Raw genomic sequence first — 20,109 nt, 5'->3', positions numbered from 1 at the left:
TATTAGTCATGATCACTCAGCAGCTTATTTTTGCAAAGAGGAGGATACTTTGTTGAACTGGGAGGTGGAAGTACAATTAACAATTTTTCCCATGACTCAGAAAAGCATGGGCAAGGCCCTGCCGTGTTGGGAGGTCCATTTAGGTCTGTGTAACTAGAAAGTACCCGCAACAATGAAGGAGATACCATCCACAGACCACAGCCTCCCAGGCAAGGGAGTCGGATTTATGCCCCTATGATTTCTCTATGTGCTTCACACATCTTACGTGGGGTGTCCTGCTGGACAAATCAATGGGCCAAGCATCATATCCAACTGTATTTATATATATATAAGCATAGAGATTATTTGGTATATTTTATGTATCTTTTGACTCTAAAAGGGCCCTAAACTCATGGTGGAAGACAGCAGGCACCTTTTGCTTCCTCCAAGATTCTGTGAGGGAGCTTTATGTAGCTGAAAGGGTTGAATAATAAGAGGGATGCCAGTGTCAGAACTGACAAAACTGACAAAATCTGAAAAAAAAACTAGCAGTCCCAGGTTATGGTAAATAATAGTTCAAATGAGGAGAGTCGTGAAATGTATTTAAAGACATTTTTATCTTAAGCACAAGTAATAATTTGGGAGATGAGAATAAGGTAGCCTCAGCAACTGTAGTTAAGTACTTTCGTACATAACCAAAGCCAGCTGTCATCAAGTCGATTCCAACTCATGGAGAACTCACGTGTGTCAGAACAGAACTGTGCTACGTAGGGTTTTCAATGGCTGATTTTTCGGAAGTAGACTGCCAAGCCTTTTTGCCGAGGTACCTCTGGGTGAACTCAAACATACAACCACTTAGCAGCCAAGCACTTACCCTTCTGCACCACACAGGGGCTCTTGTACATAACAGACAAAAAGTATTTACTCAGAACCTGTTATGGATTGAACTGTGTCCCCCCAAAATGTGTATCAACTTGGTTAGGCCATGATTCCCAGTACTATATGGTTGTCCACCATTTTGTGATCTAATTATCCTATGTGTTGTAAATCCTAACCTCTATGATGTTAATGGAGCCCTGGTGGTGCAGTGGTTAAGAGGTAAAGCTGCTAACCAAAATGTCAGTAGTTTAAATCTACCAGCTGCTCCTTGGAAACCCTATAGGGCAGCTCTACTCTGTCCTATACGGTGGCTATGAGTCAGAATCAACTCAATGGCAAGGGGTTTGGTTTTTGGTATGATATTAATGAGACAGGATTACAGTAGTTATGTTAATGAGGCAGGACACAATCTACATGATTAGGTTGTATTTTGAGTCAATCTCTTTTGGGATGTAAAAGAGAGGCACGAGTAGAGAAGAGGGGAACCTCATACCACTAAGACAGAAGAGCTGGGAGTGCAGGGCGTCCTTTGGGCCTGGGTCCCTTAGTTGAGAAGCATCTAGACCAGGGGAAGACTGATGGCCAGGACCTTGCCCTAGTGCCAACAGAGAGCGAAAGCCTGACACCCTGCATTTTGCCTTCTAGCCTCCTAGACTGTGAGACAATAAATTTCTCTTTGTTAAACCCATCCACTTGCATTGCTGTTACAGCAGCACTAGCTAAGATAGAACCTATTCTACGACACGAACTGTTTTAAGTTTTAGGCACTTGCAATTGATCAACGATCCAAACCAACACATATCCATAGCCTCATGGAGTTTAAATTTCCACAGAGGGAAACAGACAATGCACAATACACATAATGAACTAGTAAATTATACAACATGTTAAAGATGCTGAATGCTATAGAAAGAAGTAGAGGAGAAGAGGGCTTGAGAATGTGGGGTTAGGAATGGAGGCTGTAGTTTTTATTGGATACTCACTGAGAAGAGAAGATTTGAGCAAAGTCTGGAGGAGGTGAGGGAGTCAGTCAAGCTGGTATTTAGAGGAAAAGTATTCCAGGAAGAAGGGACAGCTAGAGTCAAGGTCTAGAGGAGGGATGAGCCTGGGATGTTCAGTGCAGCTGGGGTGGAGAGAGCCAGTGGGAGAAAAAGCAGTAAAGTCAGAGCAGTAATGAGGGACCAGATCACAGAAAGCTTTAGAGGCCTCTGGTTGCTTTTTATGCTAAGGGAAATAAGGAAAAACCACACGGCTGGGAGCAACAGAGTGTTTTCAAAGAGCCGCTCAGGCTGTTGTACCGAGAATAGATAACACAGGACAAAGCAGACCTGTGAGGAGACTTTTGCGGTGATCCTGGGCGGTCGTTGTGTAAAGAGGAAGGGGACAAACTCTATACCTATTTTGAAAATTAGCTTGATGAATTGATGGTGGGCTGTGAGGAAAAAGAAGTCAAGGATGACTCCAGTGATTTTTGGTCTTAGCAACTGGGAGGATGGAGTTGTTATCTCTTGAGATGGGTGGGTAAGGCTGAGGGTGGAGCAGGATTGGGCGGGATGAGATTAGTTCCTACTAATCCCCCTGAGGATCCCTGGTTGCACAGTGGGTAAGTGTTTGGTTGCTAACCAAAAGGTTGGCATTTGTAATCCACCAGCTGCTCCCTGGAAGCCCTATGGGGCAGCTCTACTCTGCCCTATAAGGTCGCTCTGAGTCGGAATTGACTTGACAGCAATGGGTTTGGTTTGTTCTTTGAATCCCCCTAGACCAGGGGGAGATTGATGACCAGGACCTTCCCCCAGAATCGAGAGGGAGAGAAAGCCTCCCCCATGAGATGGCGCCCTAAATTCTGACTTCTAGCCTGAATGGATTAGAGATATCTCTTAGATATGCCAAGTGCTTAGAAAACCCAACCAAACCCTGTGCCTTGGAGTCAATTCTGACTCACAGCGACCCCTGCATATCAGACTAAAACTGTCCTCCACAGGGATTTCAGTGGCTGTGAGCTTATGGAAGTAGATCCCCAGGGCTTTCTTCCATGGCAATGCTGGGTGGATTAGGACCATCAAGTTTTCTTTTAGCAGCCGAGTGCAAATGTTTGCACCTCCCAGGGACCTTAACCCAAAAAACCAAACAGTTGCCAGTGAGTTGATACTGACTCATAGCGACACACAGAGTAGAACTGCCTCATAGGGTTTCCAAAAGCAGCTGGTAGATTCGAACTGCTGACCTTCTGATTAGCAGAAATGCTTTGCTTCCTGCGTGATTCTGTAACTGAAAGAGTTCAATAACAAAAGAGACGCCGGCATTAAAACAGACAAAAGTGACAAAATGAAATTGAGCAGCTTAGCTTCATGTTATCGACTGAATTATGTCCTCCCCAAAGTATGTGCTGAAGTCCTTCCTGACCACTGTACTTGTAAACGTAACCCTGTTTGGAAACAGAGGTTTTCCTTTGATGTGTTAATGAGGTCACAGCTGAGTCAAACCTAATCATTTCTAAGTCACGTCTTAGACAAAGAGCAGACTAGGGGCAGAAACAGGCACACAGGGACAAGATAGGTACCAAGGAATGCCAATGAGCTCCCAGTGGGCTACTGACAAGGAAAAGACTCTTCCTTGGAGCTGATGCCCTGATTTCAGTCCTTGTCTCCAAAAAATGGGGCAATATATTCTTATTTTTTTAAAGAATATTTCTGTTATGGCTGCACTAGGTAACTAAGACACATACCAAAGTCCATACCCAGCTTCCCAAAAAATGTACGAAAATGCTGGTTGGGGAAGATCTAGCTTAAAAATAATTCATGCAAATTATAAAATCTACTTTTTTTTTAAATTGATTTTAAGGTTAATGAGAGTCCTGGCATGGCAGAATTCTACAAACAAGCACACACACAAAAAAAAAATTACTTGGTTTGAGTTCTGAGAATTCTGCATTTCCAAAGAAATAGAGGATATAAGCAGCCAAGGGTGAAGAAAAGAGGGCTTGTGACCAGCAGCAGGACAGGTCTGAGGAAGTGAACCAGGAACACGGAGCCCACCGGCCAGGGGCAGGTAGACAAGTGGCTGGTGGTGCGGATCAGACTACAAGCGGCCTAGGTTCAAGAGAAGTTCCTCTTACCTCCTCCGTCCTCACTGTCTGTTATGTATCCCCCTAAAGTATATGTTGGAATTCCAACCCCTATACCTGGGGAAAGGAGCCCTGGTGGGGCAGTGGTTTTAAAGCCCTCGATTGCTAACCTAAAGTTCTGTCTGAACCCACCAGTCACTCCGCAGTGGAAAGATGTGGCAGTCTGCTTCTGTGAAGATCACAGCTTTGGAAACCGCATAGGCAGTTCTACTCTGTCCTATAGGGTCACTAGGAGTGTGAATTGATTGAAAGGCAATGGGTTTGGTTTGGATAACTGTGGACGTCATTAATTCCATTTGGGCACAGGGTTTTCTTTGTTACATTAAATGAGGCCGTATCAGTGCAGGGTGTGTCTTAAACACAATCATTTTGGGATATAAAAAGAGAAGATCAGGCAGGGAGAAGGGAGCACAAATCGGGGAAAGACAGATGACATGTAGAGATGGCCAGGGAACCAAAGAATACCAGGCTAGGGAAGCTGAGACACGGATCCTCCCCGGAGCTGACAGAGAGAGCCTTCTCCCAAAGCCAGTGCCCTGAATTTGGACCTCTAGTCTCCTAACTGTGAGAAAATAAATTTCTGTTCTCTAAGGCCACCCATTTGAGGTACTTCTATTCCAGCAGCACTAAAACTTATCACGCCATATATGCATTTACACAGTGGCAGTGGGTTTTTTGTTTTTTGCTAAAGGGTTGTCCTGTGTTCTGTGAATCCCATCCTGTGCCATAGCCACTGCATTTGTTCTACCAGCTGTCTGTCCCCAAATAATTCTCCTAGAGTCAGTGATTCTTAGCAGTGCTAATTACTTAGCAATTTAGCATATAATATAACTTAATTAGCAAAATTTAAGAAAAGTTATTTTATGACCAGGTCATGTAACTATTCTCTTTTCTCTGTCTAGCAATTTCCTATTCATGACTATAGTCACCACCACCCGCCTGTCCGTTTGTTGTCTCTGGTGGCTTGCGTGTCACTATAATGGTAGAAATTATGCCACTGGTATTTCAAATACCAGCAGGGTCACCCATGGTGGACAGGTTTCAATGAAGCTTTCAGACCAAGACAGACTATGGAGAAAGGCCTGGAGATCTACTTCTAAAAATTAGCCATTGAAAACCCTGTGGATCACAGAATATCATCCAAGACTTCCACTCACTTACTTTGAACGCATCATCAAGGCGGGTCTGAATGTTGGGGAAGGACATCATGTACGGTAAAGCGGAAGGCCAGGCAAGGCAAGGGAAACCCTCAATGAAATTAATGGATGCCATGGCCGCACTAATGGACTCAAACATAACAACGGTCATGAAGATGATGCGGGACTGGCAATGTTCCGTTTTGTTATATATAAGGTCTCCCTGAATCAGAGCAGACTTGATTAAAAAAAAAAAAAAATTTTTTTTTCGATGGCACCCAACTATAACAACAGCATTCAACTATATTCTATGGTCATCTAACGCCTTCCAGGCATAGACACAGAGACAAATAAAATGCAATCTGTGCTTCTGGGGCTCAGAGCCCTGGTGATGCAGTGGTTAAGAGCTATGGCAGTTCAAATCCACCAGCCGCTCCTTGGAAACCCTACGGGGCAGTTCTACTCTATCCTATATGGTCGCTATGAGTCAGGATCGACTCCGTGGGAAGGGGTAAGGGGCTCAAACTTCTCCTTGTGCCTGAAATGTCCTTTCTCTAGGTGCCAACATTTCCATTTTGCTTCTTTTCAAATATGTCCACAAAACCTTTCCCATGTTATTCAGAAATCAGGGTTTGGAGGGCAGAAAAGTGAGGCATGTAAAGGAAGCCTTAGCCAAATCATGGCCATAGCGTCGTGGCCTGTGACTTCAGATAATCCATTTAACCTTTCCATATTTCATCTTTTTTTGATCTACGGCATGGGGCGGAATCTGTTTCTAAGATCCTGGTATGGATAAAAGGAGGTGGCATCTGTCAAACACGAACACAACTCCTTTCAAAAACTAAGTGTGGAGGAAACGTTGGTTATTATGAGTTTAATTACACTTCCCTCATTTTCAGCTGTAGAATTACAAGTACAAATAGCATTAGCTTCAAAGTGCTGATTCTTACCATAGTGTAGATGTAACTTTAGATCTGTGTACACACACACACACAAACACACCTATTTTATCATGTAATTCTATATAAATATCCACATCACAGAACTGATTTCAAAACATACCCTCTTTCACTTTTACAATGTCTTGTCTGAACCTAAAGGAGTCCACTTTAAGACTTGGATCAGTAGCAAATCATGCGTTCCAAAATCGTTTTTGATACCATCATCTTTTGCGACGAAATGAGTGTACATTTGTAGACTTAAAGAAAATCTTTATTTTTTCCTACTCTAGTTCTTACAGAAAGAGGAAGCATTTTAAGCTGCAACAGTTGATTTTTTGCCCCAGGGAAGATGTGAAACAAGAAGCTTTCTAGAAGGGTCCAAGTTTGGCCTTACGTTGTACTTTTCTTTTTTATCTTTCAGTAACACGATGCTATCTATTCCCATTCTATAAAGGATATGCCGGGAAGCTAAGCAGTGGGGCCGGATGAGAAAATGGGCTGTGATTTCTCAATACATCAGCCCCTGCTGCCATCTCTGGTCCCATTCGCTTTCCTTTTCACATCTATTCTCAGTTACCTACTTCTTCACAGGACTGCATCGCTTTTCATCAAAGACACAAATAAACTTAAACAATTTAATTTAAATAATGTAAGTTTAATTAATTCATTACGGTTATGCCATGGATCAAAGTCCAGAGGCAACTTTATGCAAAACAGCAGAGGCTGGGGAGATTCCTTGGCAGAGCTGAGCTGAGGTGGAGACATTAAGAAACCAGGAGAAAGATTGCATTCGCTTCCAATTTTTCTGTGTATTTTAATACTCTTAACTCTTATTCTTTTGCATTTAAAAAAAAAAAACCAAAACACTGCTATAGGGTCAATTCAAGTCATACCGACCCTAGAGGACGGACTAGAACTGCTCCAAGGAGCATCTGGTGGGTTCAAACTGCCGATCTTTTGATTAGCAGCTGAGTTCTTAACCACTGTGCCACCATTAGAACTATTATTTTGGTTCTTCTCAGGTGACTTCAATGGGAACGTCTTCTAGGATATTAGTAATAATACGAGGTCATATGTCCATAGTGCTTACTATGGGCCAGGCACTTTTCTCAGGGCCCACATGGTAACCCATACCATCCTCTAACAGCCCAGTGAAGCCGGCCCTGCTTCACGGATGATGAAAGTGAAGCACAGAGAGGTTCCATGACCTGCAAAAATCACACAGCCAGAAAGAAACGGAGCCTGGTTTAAAATGTGTGCTTTTGGTTAATGAGCTGTGCTGCGTCTAGCGGTGAGCACGTATTCCACATTGAATATTCATGAAATGCAAGAAACAGCCAAGTTATGCAGACATAAAACCAAACCTGTTGCCATCGAGTCGATTCCGACTCATAGAGCCCTTATAGGATAGAGTAGAACACTGCCCCATAGAGTTTCCAAGGAGCAGCTGGCAGATTTGAACTGCTGACCTTTTGGTTAGCAGTCATATCACTTAACCACTGTACTAGCAAGGCATAATCCCTCTAAATGCCAGCAGTGGCAGAGGCTTTTTGATCTAACAGGCCTGCATATGTGTGATTTTGTTAACGACGGCTCACATATCTTGATTTTTTCACAATGTGGTTACATTGATTTTACAAAGAAAAGCATCTAACACTCAACTGTGTCATAAACTAAACCAAACCCGTTGCCTTTGAGTCAATTCAGACTCATAGGGACCCTGTAGGACAGAGTAAAACTGCCCCATAGGGTTTCCAAGACAGTAAATCTTTATGGAAGCAGACTGCCACATCCTTCTCCCATGGAGCAGCTTTTGGGTTTGAACCGTCAGCCTTTTGGTCACCAGCTGAGCATTTTAACCATTATGGCTCCAGGGCTCCTAAATATTTTTCTTGAAATAGTTTCGGCATACTGCAAAGGAAACTTGGGAGAACGTTGGGGAAAGTCCACATGGAAAGCACTGATAGGAGATATTTTTGTGTCAAGTCCAGGTAAAATGATGCGTGGCCACTGGAACCAGTAAAGGGACGAGGCCAGGCTGGAAGAGACCAGAGCTGGGACGGTGGGCGACTGTTAATCCTCCTCTAAGGAGCTCAGGCAGACACAGATGGCAGGGCTCCAAGAGACGGCATGTGTCAGAGGGAGATAGGAATTCACTCCCGGCCCAGAAGAAGACCCAGCAAACACAGGGGCATGGTGCTACTGCGGGCAAGGGACAGGGTGTCCCAGTGGGACAGGAAGAAACTGGTAAGTAGGGCTAGGAGAGAAAAGAACCCCAACTAAATCAGCTTAAAATCAATGGGTAGAGGGACCCGTAGAAGTTTGTACCACAAATAACACGATGTTACTTGTTGCAACCACAAAGGCAGGTTTTGGAGAGAAGAAGACACATACACACATACACACACGTGGAATTGTAAACATGTCCCTTTGAAATGACAGTAGAGTTATCAAGCAAATATTTGAGCTGTGGTCTGCCACCCTCTTCAACAACCTTCATTAATTTCTGAGAGTCAGGATTCCATTTACAAATTATATCAAAAACACTGGCAGAGTTAACTAATTGCACTCTGAATCTACTCCTGTTTAGCATCTTGTAACAGTTCTTCATCAATTAGGATAAAATAAAACAATCCTTCTTTATAAAGGAAAGAGCCCGGGTGGAGTAACAGTTAAGCACTCCGCTGCTAACAAAAAGTGGGCAGTTTGAACCCACCCAGCATCTCCGCAGGACAGAGACCTGGCAATCTGCTCCTATAAAGACTACAAGCTTGAACACCCTAGGGGGCAGTTTTACTGGGACGGAAGCCTGCAGAAGTCTCTCTGGTTTGCTGCCTGACCCACAGATTTGGGACTTGCCAGCCCCTACAATTTTGTGACCCGTTTCCTTGAAGAAAATTTGTAAATCTCTGTGTATTCATGTATTCATACACACACACACGGAAACCCTGGTGGCACAGTGGTTAAGAGCTACAGCTGCTAACCAAAAGGCTGGCAGTTCGAATCCTCCAGGCGCTCTTTAGAAACTCTATGGGGCAGTTCTACTCTGTCTTATAGGGTCGCTATAATTTGAAATTGACTCGACGGGAATGGGTTTGTACACACACACACGCACACACATATGTATGTATAAACACGCACATATACATCACTGGTTTTGCTCCTCTAGATAACCCAGATTAAGACAATATCTAATTCTACTGACTAGGCAATTGAAGCTCAAAGAGTTTAAGTAACTTGCTGAAGGTTACACAGAAAATAAGTGATGGGGGATTCAAATGCAGGTCTATGTCAGCCCCAAATCCACAGTCTTACCACTTCACCAAGCTCTCTTGTGATAGTAAAATGATGTTCTCTGTTCATAACTGAAAGCCAAACGTGCTGCTTGATCATCTAGTGTCAAATGAATTATCTTCCTCATTGACCCACACTGAAAATCAGCATTTAATGAAGAAACTTACTTCTCCCATGACTGATCTCCAACTCCAACTAAAGGCACTGTTGAGATAACTGATGACGATGAAGTCAGAGCATGTCAACAGATCACTCCTCGAAACTCTTTAAGGTCTAGCCATCTCTCTTGTACCACCAAGGAGATTTTATTTGATGTGACAGAAAACTAGGACACATTGAAGGTTTCTAAGCTGGGAGGCTTCGTAGTTACACTGGAATTCATCACACGCTTATCTGATGTGAGCTGAAGAGTGAGACTGAAGAGTCAGACTGAAGAGTCGAACAGCTAAGATGTTACAGTAATAAAGAACTGAAGTAGGAAGAGTCGAGCCTGGGAAGAGTGAAGTGAAGGGAGATTTGACATCCAAAGGGTCAGCACTTGGTACATAACTGCATTGAAAGGACAAATATGTGAGAAAGGTTGAAGATTGTGATATCTCTTTTTTTACATGGGTGATGGGGAAAATGAACAAAATCAAATTAGAATATCAAGGATTAGGAACAAAACTCTGAAAATAATGTAATAGTCTGGATATATTGAGAAAAGGTATATTTTAATCTGTTTTTCCCAAATGATGACTGTCCTTACCTATGTTGGTCCTGAAGTTTAGATGTCTGAACAGAGATAGTTCCCATACTACGGGGCTGTTTGTTATTCTTTGCAAATGGACAAATTTAACATTCAGTATTAGGGAGACTAAGCACTTGGGATCTGCAGACAGACCACCTGGGCTTGGAATCATTTCATCCTCACTTGCTTCCTGTGTGACCTTGAGCAAATTATTTAACCTCTGGATCCCAGATTCCTTGTCCATAAAGTATATAATATTAGTATTTATCTCATAAAAAAAAGGCTATCAAAATAATTACTGTACTTAGTGTAGTGCTAATAGTGCTAAAAAAAAAAAATAGCACTCAGTAAATATTAGTGAAACATTTAACAAAGTCCTGAAAATAGTCTCTTGCTGATTGGTATGTGTTTGTGCATATGTGTGTATGTTCGTGTGTGTGAATGTTGTTGTTAGGTGCCGTCAAGCCGGTTCCTACTCATGGCGACCCCGTGCACAACAGAACGAAACACTGCCCAGTCCTGCACCATCCTCATAATCATTGCTATGCTTGAGCCCATTGTTACAGCCACTGTGTCAATCCATCTGGTTGAGGGTCGTCCTTTTTTTCGCTGACCCTCTACTTTACCAAGCATGATGTCCTTCTTCAGGGACTGATCCCTCTTGATAACAGGGCCAAAGTGCGTGACACGTAGTCTCGCCATCCTTGCTTCTAAAGACCATTCTGGTTTTACTTCTTCCAAGACAGATTTATTCGTTCTTTTGGCATTTCACGGTATATTCAATATTCTTCGCCAAAACCACCATTCAAAGGCACCAATCCTTTTCTATCTTCCTTATCCATTGTCAGCTTCTGCATGAATATGAGGCGACTGAAAACACCATGGCCTGGGTCAGGTGCACCCTAGTCCTCAAAGTGAAATCTTTGCTTTTCAACATTTTAAAAAGGTCCTTTGCAGCAGATTTGCCCGATGCAATGTCTTTTGATTTCTTGACTGCTGCTTCCATAAGTGTTGACTGTGGATCCACGTAAAACGAAATCCTTGACAACCTCAATCTTTTCGGCATTTATCATGATGTTGCTTATTGGTCCAGTTGTGAGGATTTTTGTTTTCTTTATGTTGAGGTGTAATCTATACTGAAGGCTGTGGTCTTTGATCGTCATCAGTAAGTACTTCAAGTCCTCTTCCCTTTCAGCAAGCAAGGCTGTGTTATCTGCATATCACTGGTTATTAATAAGTCTCCTTCCAATCCTGATGCCCCATTCTTCTTCATATAGTCCAACTTCTCAAATACAAATCGGCAAGAAACTATCTTTAGCACTTTATTAAATGTTTCACTAATATTTACTGAGTGCTAGCACTACACTAAGTACAGTAATTATTTTGATAGCCCTATGAGATAGACACTAAAATTATATGTTTTACAGATGAGGAAACTAGGATCTAGAGGTTAAATAATTTGCTCAAGGTCACACAGGAAGCAAGTGTGTGTGTGAATGCACCCTCAAAATTTAAATGATGCTACTAGTATCACGAATTTGAAGAAAGGAGAAGAGATAGGAAGTGTATTTTAGCAAACAAACTCCCTTATGTAGTAGAGGCTATAAAATTTACCTATGGTGTAATTCATTTACTATATGGAACAAAGTACTAAATATTCACACAAATAATTGAGAATTGAACAGACTGGAGTTCAAATCTCACCCCTGCCAGATGCTGGATAGTTAATGAAGTGACCAAAGGTCTCAGTTACCTCATATCCAACATGGGGAGAACAATTAGAATTTTCCACAAATATCATGAATTAACAAAGAGAAAATCTGTGGAAAATGCTCAATAAATGATAAAACCAAAAACCTGTTGTCATGGAGTCAATTCTGATTCATAGATAGTGACCCTATAGGACGGAGTAGAACTGCCCCATAGGGTTTCCAAGGAGTGGCTGGTGGATTTGAACTGCCGACCTTTTGGTTAGCAGTCGTAGCTCTTAACCTCTGCACCACCAGGACCCCCCAATAAATGACAGTGATCGTTATATTCAAAAGTCTCATGGTAGTAACAACGAAAACAACTATAAGACAATACATGTTGCCACGTAATAAATGCCCACCATTTTAAGATAGTATAGAAATCTGAATTTTTGAGGTGCATTCAGATAACAAATACAGGGTATCTGGTCGAAATTCTCCCACACTAGATATTGAATGACATTGTGGGTTGTGTTCATCATAGTGTTGTTTTAGCCCCACAAAATATTTTTTTGGAAATGCAGACATTTCTATGAAAACATATTACAGTTTTCATTTACAGGCCTCACAAAATACTTTTACACTATTCATGGAACTGTATATGGACAGCTCTTGATCCAAGAAGTTGGAAAATCAAGGTTGGAAGCTTGGCGAAAATCCCTTACTAGAAGGTGGCAGAACTGTGTCTAGTAATATCTGGGGTTTTCTGACCTCCGTTTTTATGGGCATACTGACAGGGGTTAACACGCCCTCAGGGCAGCTAGGAATTAGACTGGCGTTTGAAGCATAAGCTTGTGAAAAGAGCTGGACTACTAACCAAAGGACTGGTAGCTTGAACCCACCCAGAGATGCCTCAGAAGAGAGGCCTGGTGATCTGCCTTCAGAAAGCAGTTCTGCTCTGCACATATGGGGTCACCATGAGTTGGAATTGACTTGATGACAACTAATAATAGGAAAAAACACAGCTTTATATGGCTACCTGTCTGTGTGTGCCTGGCTCCCCTTTCCTTCCTCCTATTAAGTAGCTCCCGTTCCTCACTAAAGCGCTGCTTGACACAGACACCAGGATGGGCCTCCACCACAAATGACTTTCTTGGGAGAGAAAGGCTTTGCTTTCTCTCTAAAACTCCTAAACTGTGGAAGCCTATTGCTGTTTGTGGTCAAGTTGTTCTTCAGGTTAAAAAACACACGCAAAGTAAAACAGGGTGCGTGTGTGTGTGTGTGTGTGTGGCAGAGAGAAAGGCAGACAGAATGGTGGCATTTGGGTTACCGTGCCTCGCCAACTTATGTGATCCATTCAGTATGTCCTCTTCCTTCCTTCTTGCCCCGCAGACTTTATCTTAAGCTTATCAGAGTTTAGTCTCTGACACCAGAACCAATGGACAGAAAATTTGAAGCCAAACATGGGTTTGGAATCTGGCTCTTTCATTGACTAAATTTACTATCTAAATACCTTGAGTGAGTTACCTACCTGTATTTCAGGTTTATTATAAATGTAACTTAGAATACTGATAACTCTTCTGCAGGCTATTTTAAAATTGTGGTACAAATATACATAGGAACCTCTTGACGATTCAAATTTTTTTATACGCACAGTGCTCGCTTCGGCAGCACACATACCAAAATTGGAACGATACAGAGAAAATTAGCATGGCCCCTGAGCAAGGATGACAGGCAAATTCGTGAAGCGTTACATATTTTTGTGTGGTCACATTATAGGGATAGCGGTTGGGTCTGATAACAACATGTGTATAAGTTTTTCTATGAGAAACTACCTTGAGCTGTAAACTTTCACTTAAGGCACAATAAAAAAAAATTATATGTATAATTCAGTGAAAAAGAGGAAGACCCTCAAGGAGATGGATCGATACAGTGGCTGCAACAATGGGCTGAAATACAACAATGACTGTGAGAATGGTACAGGACCAGGCAGTGTTTGGTTCTGCTGTACGTAGGGTCACTATGAGTCAGAACTGACTCAACAGCACCTAACAACAACAACAACAACATAACTCAGGGCCACTGATGACCTTCTTCATGTTGCGCAACCATTGTCATGACCTTTTCCAGAATTACTCTACCATCATTGAACATAAAATCTGTGTCCCCTAAATGGTGATTCCTCTTTCCCCCTCTCCTCCTTCCCATCCCTGGGAACCACCGATAAGCTTTAGTTTCCATATAGTTGCCGATTTTATACCAGTGAGATCATACAGTATTTAGTTTTTTGTGATTGACTTATTTCACTCAGCATAATGCCTTCAAGGCTCACCTACGCTGTGGTATGCATCAGGATTTCATTTCTCCTTACAGTTGGGTAATATCACCTTGTATGTTTCAGTGGGGCTTTGAAAATTAACTAAAATGACATTTAAAGAAGCAGAGGACAGTGTCTGATACGCATGTCTTTTTTTCTCTTTCTCTTCTTTTGGGAGCACAAGTTCAAGAATGTAAAACCCATTGCTGTCACGTCGATTCTGACTCCCAGTGACACTATGGGACAGGGTTAGACTGGTGGTTCAAGGATGTGGGGGAAAAAAAAAAGAACCTTCCCCATAGGGTTTCCAAGGCACACCTGGTAGATTCGAACTGCTGACCTTTTGGTTAGCAGCCATAGCTCTTAACCACTGCACCACCAGGGTTTCCTCAAGGATATAAGGAAGAAAAAAATCCTGCCACTCTGACCACTTCTCATAAATGAAATTTACCTGGCTCCTTTTATAGTGGTAATTCATCAACATTTCCATAATTTCAACATTATAACTTTCAGCTGAAGTAGTAAAAGTCTTTTTTTAGTTTCCTTTTTTTTTTTTTTATTATCCTACCAGATAAGGAAATGACCCAGAATTGCTTTTTATGGGAGTTAGAGGTGACAAACTCCAGAGTGTGGTATTAGTTTTTGCTTAATTACATTTTAAATACACACATGTACACTTTGACCTTGTACTTTTCCTTTCATTTCTTTTAAAGTCTCATCGGCCCAATGACAGAAAAACAGCAATTGCCATTTTATGGACAGCATTGTTGTGGAGACAATGTAAGGTCAAGGTTAAGAGGCTGCAGAACCTGGATTCAAACCTTTGGATTCAAACCTTGGCTCCAGCTTGACCCCCTCGCGGTCTGGCTTCCCTTGGAGCACACTGCAGAGAACACCACATGCCCTCTGCTTAGGGCTGGGTGGCGATTAACGGGATGAAAGACCTGAGCACAAAGACAGGGCTTGGCATCTGATAGATGCTCCACAGACTGTACTTATCACGATTGTCATTGTATTTACATGATCAACAAGAGTTGGTTGGAAACTGAATAAAGTAACTCCTGTCTTCAATCTCGAGCTTGGCTTCAGGCTTTGCTCGCCTAAAAGGCATGGCCAAGTAAACATTTTATAATATCACAACATTAGGGAGACTAAGCCTCAGCTTCATATTTACATTTATCCTTAAATACCGTCTTTTTATGGTGTGAAGTTTTCTCAGAGGAAGTTCGGTGTTCCTAATAAGCCCTGAGCAGGAGGTGAAGAAGAGCTGGGTTAGTGGCCGCAGGCTTCCACTGTGACAGGTGTATTCAGGCACAGAGCACAAGTTCAAAGGCCCGGTGAGTCACGGTTTCCTTTCACTAACGTGCAAGGGTAGGTGCAGGGCGTGCACTCTGAGTCAAAGCATGGCTTGCTTTCAGTTTGTAATTCAAAATCTGACCTTTACTGAAACATGTTATTACACTGCACCACAATTATTTCCATCACTGATCAATAAGGAGGGAGATCAGGAATCATTTCTTTGGATTTAAGAGCCTGCCCGTTCTGGGCCTGAACCCACAAAAGCTTTTTAAAGAGGAGGAAGATAAGCAAATGACGACAATGTCTTTTCATTAAATCTTGAGTCCCACAAACATAAGCTCCATTTACTTCCTAGACGTAAGGCTAATAGTACACACAAAAAGAAAAAAAAAAATTAGACTAGCGCTTCAGAAATAAACAGCCAGAAAAAATATATACCTAAATCACAGGGAGAACCCTAAGTAAAAAGGAAACCTTCATGGTAGCTTGTTGTTTCCCACCCCCCGCAAGTCTGATGTTGTGGAGAGGGTGCCATCTTGTGGCAATCCTAGATAAGTGCAGCCCTATTGCTGCAGCTCCACAAGACGAAGAGACTTTTTCTTCTTGTTGTTTTAAGAAGTTTTTCAGGAAGCTGCCTGTGGAGATGTTGTCAATATTGTCTTCATGTACTTACGTTACAGGGGGTGATGCCTGTATCTATACGACGTGCCTTTTATAGTTACATGAGTTGTGCAAGAGTGCTACCTGCTCTTGGCAGAAAAGTCTAGGAATGTATGTTAGAATTGCCGGTGCATTTTAATGCTGAAATACCACACAAAAAAAAAAAAAACCCAAATCCGTTGCCATTGAGTTGATTAGGACTCATAATGACCCTATAGGACAGAGTAGAACCGCCCCGTAGGGTTTCCAAGGAGTGACTGGTGGATTCGAACAGCGGCCTTTCGGCTAGCAGCTGAACTCTTAACCGCTACGCCTCCAGGATTTAATGCTGAAATAAGTCTCTTTAAATTTTCATGTGATGCTTTGAAAATTTTACTTCCAAACACAGAGTCAAAGTTAAAAACCACTTTTTAAGCCTTAATTATAAAAGCACAGTTAGAGCAATTTGTTCTTTTCTTTGGAGTTTTAAGCACAGGAGAACACGTGATCAACACTGATGAAGCCCTGGGCTCACAGTTCTTACACGTGTATTTTATTTTGTTTCAAGTAGGTAGTGAATTTGTTGTAAACAAAGAAGAGAGGGATGCATTTAAAGGAAGCAGGCTTGCAATTTTTTGGAGGCTTTGCTTTAAGTCAACATACTTCAAAATTTCACCACAAACTGCTCTGTGGGCTGAGCCAATAAAGAAAGGCATCTTCACATGGTATGGTATAGGACTGTTTGTTCTACTTAGTAGGTATGTAGTTAAACATCTTTTTAAAGAAAATCAAATAAGTAGATATAATGATAATAATAATAGCTAACTCTTATTGGAATATCTATGCTAGGTGTGCTGTCATGGATTGAATTGTGTCCCCCCCAAATATGGGCAACTTGGCTGGGTCATGATTGATTTCCAGTATTGTGTACATGTCTGCCATTTTGTGTTCTGACATAATTATCCTCCACTTTGTGATGTGTTGTAAATCCTAGCCTTGATGCCTGTGGTTACAGTCCCATTTGGGAGTGAGCTGTCCATTATGTTAATGAGATGGGATTAAGTCATGTTAATGGGGATTACAGTGGAATGCAATACCCTTACTCAGGTCACAGCCCTTATCCAACGTAAGGGGGGTTTCCCTGGGGCGTGGCCTGTATCAGCTTTTGTCTTATAAGAGATAAAAGGAGACAGAAGCAAGCAGAGAGAGAGGGACCTCAGTACCATCAAGAAAGAAGAGCCAGGAGTGGGGCATGTCCTTTGGACCCAGGGTCCCTGTGCTGAGAACCTCCTAGACCTTGGGAAATATTGATACCAAGACACATGGATATCTCCAAGGGACACCTGGCCCACAGATGTTGAAAGGAGACAAGGACCTTCCCCAGGGCTGAAAAGAGAGAAAGCCTGGAGCTGGCATTCTGGATTTGGACTTCCAGCCTCCTAAACTGTGAAAGAATAAATTTCTTTGTTAAAGCCATCCACTTGTGGTATTTCTGTTGTAGTAGCACCAGGTAACTAAGACACATGGTATTAAGCATTTTACAAACAGCAATCCTTTACCTTTGAGTACTGATTTTAAGAAGGAGTCTTAGAGAAATCATTCCTTTGTGAAAGATTAGAAAGCTAGCAAGTTCAGGACAGAGATAATGTAGGACAATACTTCTGACAGCTAAGAAGCCAAACAATCTCCAAAATTATGGTACTTAATACATGCGGGGACGAACAAAGACTAGACACCAGCCCAAAATCAACTATCATGGTAACATGAGCTCCTCAACGCTCACCAACATTTTAAAAGTCAGGACACCCACCAATACTATGAATGTGAGAAGACCCACAGAACACAAATCACAATAGGGTGGCACAACAGTTGAGCACTCGGCTGGTAACTGACATGCTGACGTTTCAAATCTACCCAGTGGCTCCAGGAGATGACAGAGCAATCTGCTCCCATGAAGATTACAGCCTAGAAAACCCTGTGGGCAGTTCTACTCTGTCACATGGGGTCATTCTGAGTTGGAACCTAACAACAACAACAATATAACAAACAAAACAGCTTGTTTTTATTATTAAAGACAAATTTGCCAGCGGAATGGCCATTGTGCAAGTGTTCTGGCTGATATTTTTATGAATCTGGAGTGGCAGTGTATCTTTTTGTTGGAAAAGATTGTTTTTCACTCATTAGATATTTATAATACTTTTTTAATAAAATAACTGCTTTGTTCAAGGGATTTGAATTATTCATGATTTTGCTGAATTGTTTCCCGCTGGAGCTTCTGACAAAGCAAGCTCTTACTGGTTGACTTTCTAAATTTCCTAAGTTATTCCAAACTCTCTTTTGTAAGAAGCAAAATCAATGCTAGAACCGGAGCACAATAAAGAAATCCTTGTTTTCTCCCACAGACTTCAAAAGACTTGTCCAAACCAAGGACCAAGATGATGAATTGTTTCTTTGAATGGTAGACTAGAATATTGACATTTATTCTTCAGTGACTCTATGTCAGCCATGCTAAGCACATACACACACACTCCCTCTAAACCAATTATCTGTTAAAAGCTCTGGACTTTCCTTTGTAAGGAAGAAGGCTGGGAACGTAGAAATACCAATCGACTTTTCTTCCCTACTGGTTGCCCCTCCACACCCAGCCCGTTGTATTCAGTCTGATTGTTTTCTCCTAAGAATGGCATGTTACTATGCAATTAGAGATGCTCTATGTAGGAAAAGAAAAATTTAAGTTTCTTGTGATGGCTTTTATCAATACTGTTGCTGTGTAATATATGCCCTTCAAAACAAGCTTCTTTATGGCTCTGCTTTTGATTCCCTCCTTTATTAGTTGAGGGGATTTGATTTAAAAAAAAAAATTCTAATTTCCTGGTAAATTTGCATTTTTTCCCATTTTTCTATTGCCTTTCCTTGGGTTACCTGGTGGTGCAGTGGTTAAAGCGCTTGGCTGCTAACCGAAAGGTCAGCGGTTGGGACCCACCGGCTGCTCTGAGGGAGAAAGACGTGGCAGCCTGCTTCTGTAAAGATTACAGCCTTGGAAACCCTACGGGGCAGTTCTCCTCTGTCCCACAGGGTCGCTATGAATTGGAATTGATTAGATGGCAGTGGGTTTGGTTTTGGTTTGGGGCTACCATACTTTGATATTAGGATGCTTTTTTTCTTAAGAATGTATGATGTATTTGGGGGAGAGTAAACTCCAAAATAGTTTTTAACTTTAAATAGAAGACAATTTTGATATCTTTTCAGACTTCTTTTCTCCTCAATGTGACAAACTATCTCTACCCCTGAATGTAATGTTTTCACTGAAATTTGGTAATAGTGATTACTAGTGTAATGATGGAGCCCTGGTAGCACAGTGGTTAAGAGCTCAGGCTGCTAACCAAAAGGTTGGCAGTTGAAATCCATCAGATGCCCTTGGAAACTCTATGGGGCAGTTCTACTCTACGAGTCGGAATCAACTCAACTGCACATGACAACGAAACAGTGCAGTGATTAATCATGATACCGCCGACTCTTTGCCCTCTCTCCGACCACCATTCAACCTCAGAGACACGGCGAGAACAGACGTTGTTCTGTTGCTTATTCAACCACTTCTCAGACCTCAGCATGACGTAAACCCTGTCTCCCCTGGATAAAACCGTCATCTCTCCATCTCCCTACTTGACATCACCACTTGGTTATCTAATACGTTTTTCAACCTTAACTTGGCAAAACACAGAGCACTTGATTCTCCAGCCATGCTGCTCCTCTCCAAGCACCCTGCTTTCCTCCTAGACTCCCCATCTCCGTAAACGAAACATGGTGCTGCCCGGCCTACGGTCATAGGTATCTTTGTGGATGGACGTCTTTTCCTCACATCTGGGTTCAAAGCAGCTGCAAATCCTAGACTCCCTACCTTCAGAGCACAGCCTGAATGTTACCGTTCCTCACCTTTCCACTGCGATACCCTTACCAAGAGTGTCACCACTCTAGGTGACCGTTCTACCTGCTTAACCCTCCTGACATTTTTGGCCATTATACTGACATCACCAGACTTAGAGTCGCCATTGAGGTGAAAATCAGTTCATGCCCTCCCCATAC

General features: G+C 42.1%; 1 protein-coding gene and 1 non-coding gene across 6 annotated transcripts in view; one reads left to right on the top strand and one right to left on the bottom strand.

The window, feature by feature from the left end:
* Positions 1-20,109, bottom strand: part of MYO16 (myosin XVI) — a 733,911-nt gene that overhangs the window by 323,233 nt on the left and 390,569 nt on the right. The window lies entirely within an intron of this gene.
* On the top strand, positions 13,427-13,533 carry LOC126066625 (U6 spliceosomal RNA). Its single transcript, XR_007515205.1, has one exon. It is a non-coding gene; the product is annotated as a U6 spliceosomal RNA (small nuclear RNA).

The sequence above is a fragment of the Elephas maximus genome, chromosome 23, assembly GCF_024166365.1.
Source record: "Elephas maximus indicus isolate mEleMax1 chromosome 23, mEleMax1 primary haplotype, whole genome shotgun sequence".
Classification (NCBI taxonomy): Eukaryota; Metazoa; Chordata; class Mammalia; order Proboscidea; family Elephantidae; genus Elephas; species Elephas maximus.
This window is presented reverse-complemented; position numbering and strand designations above follow the sequence as displayed.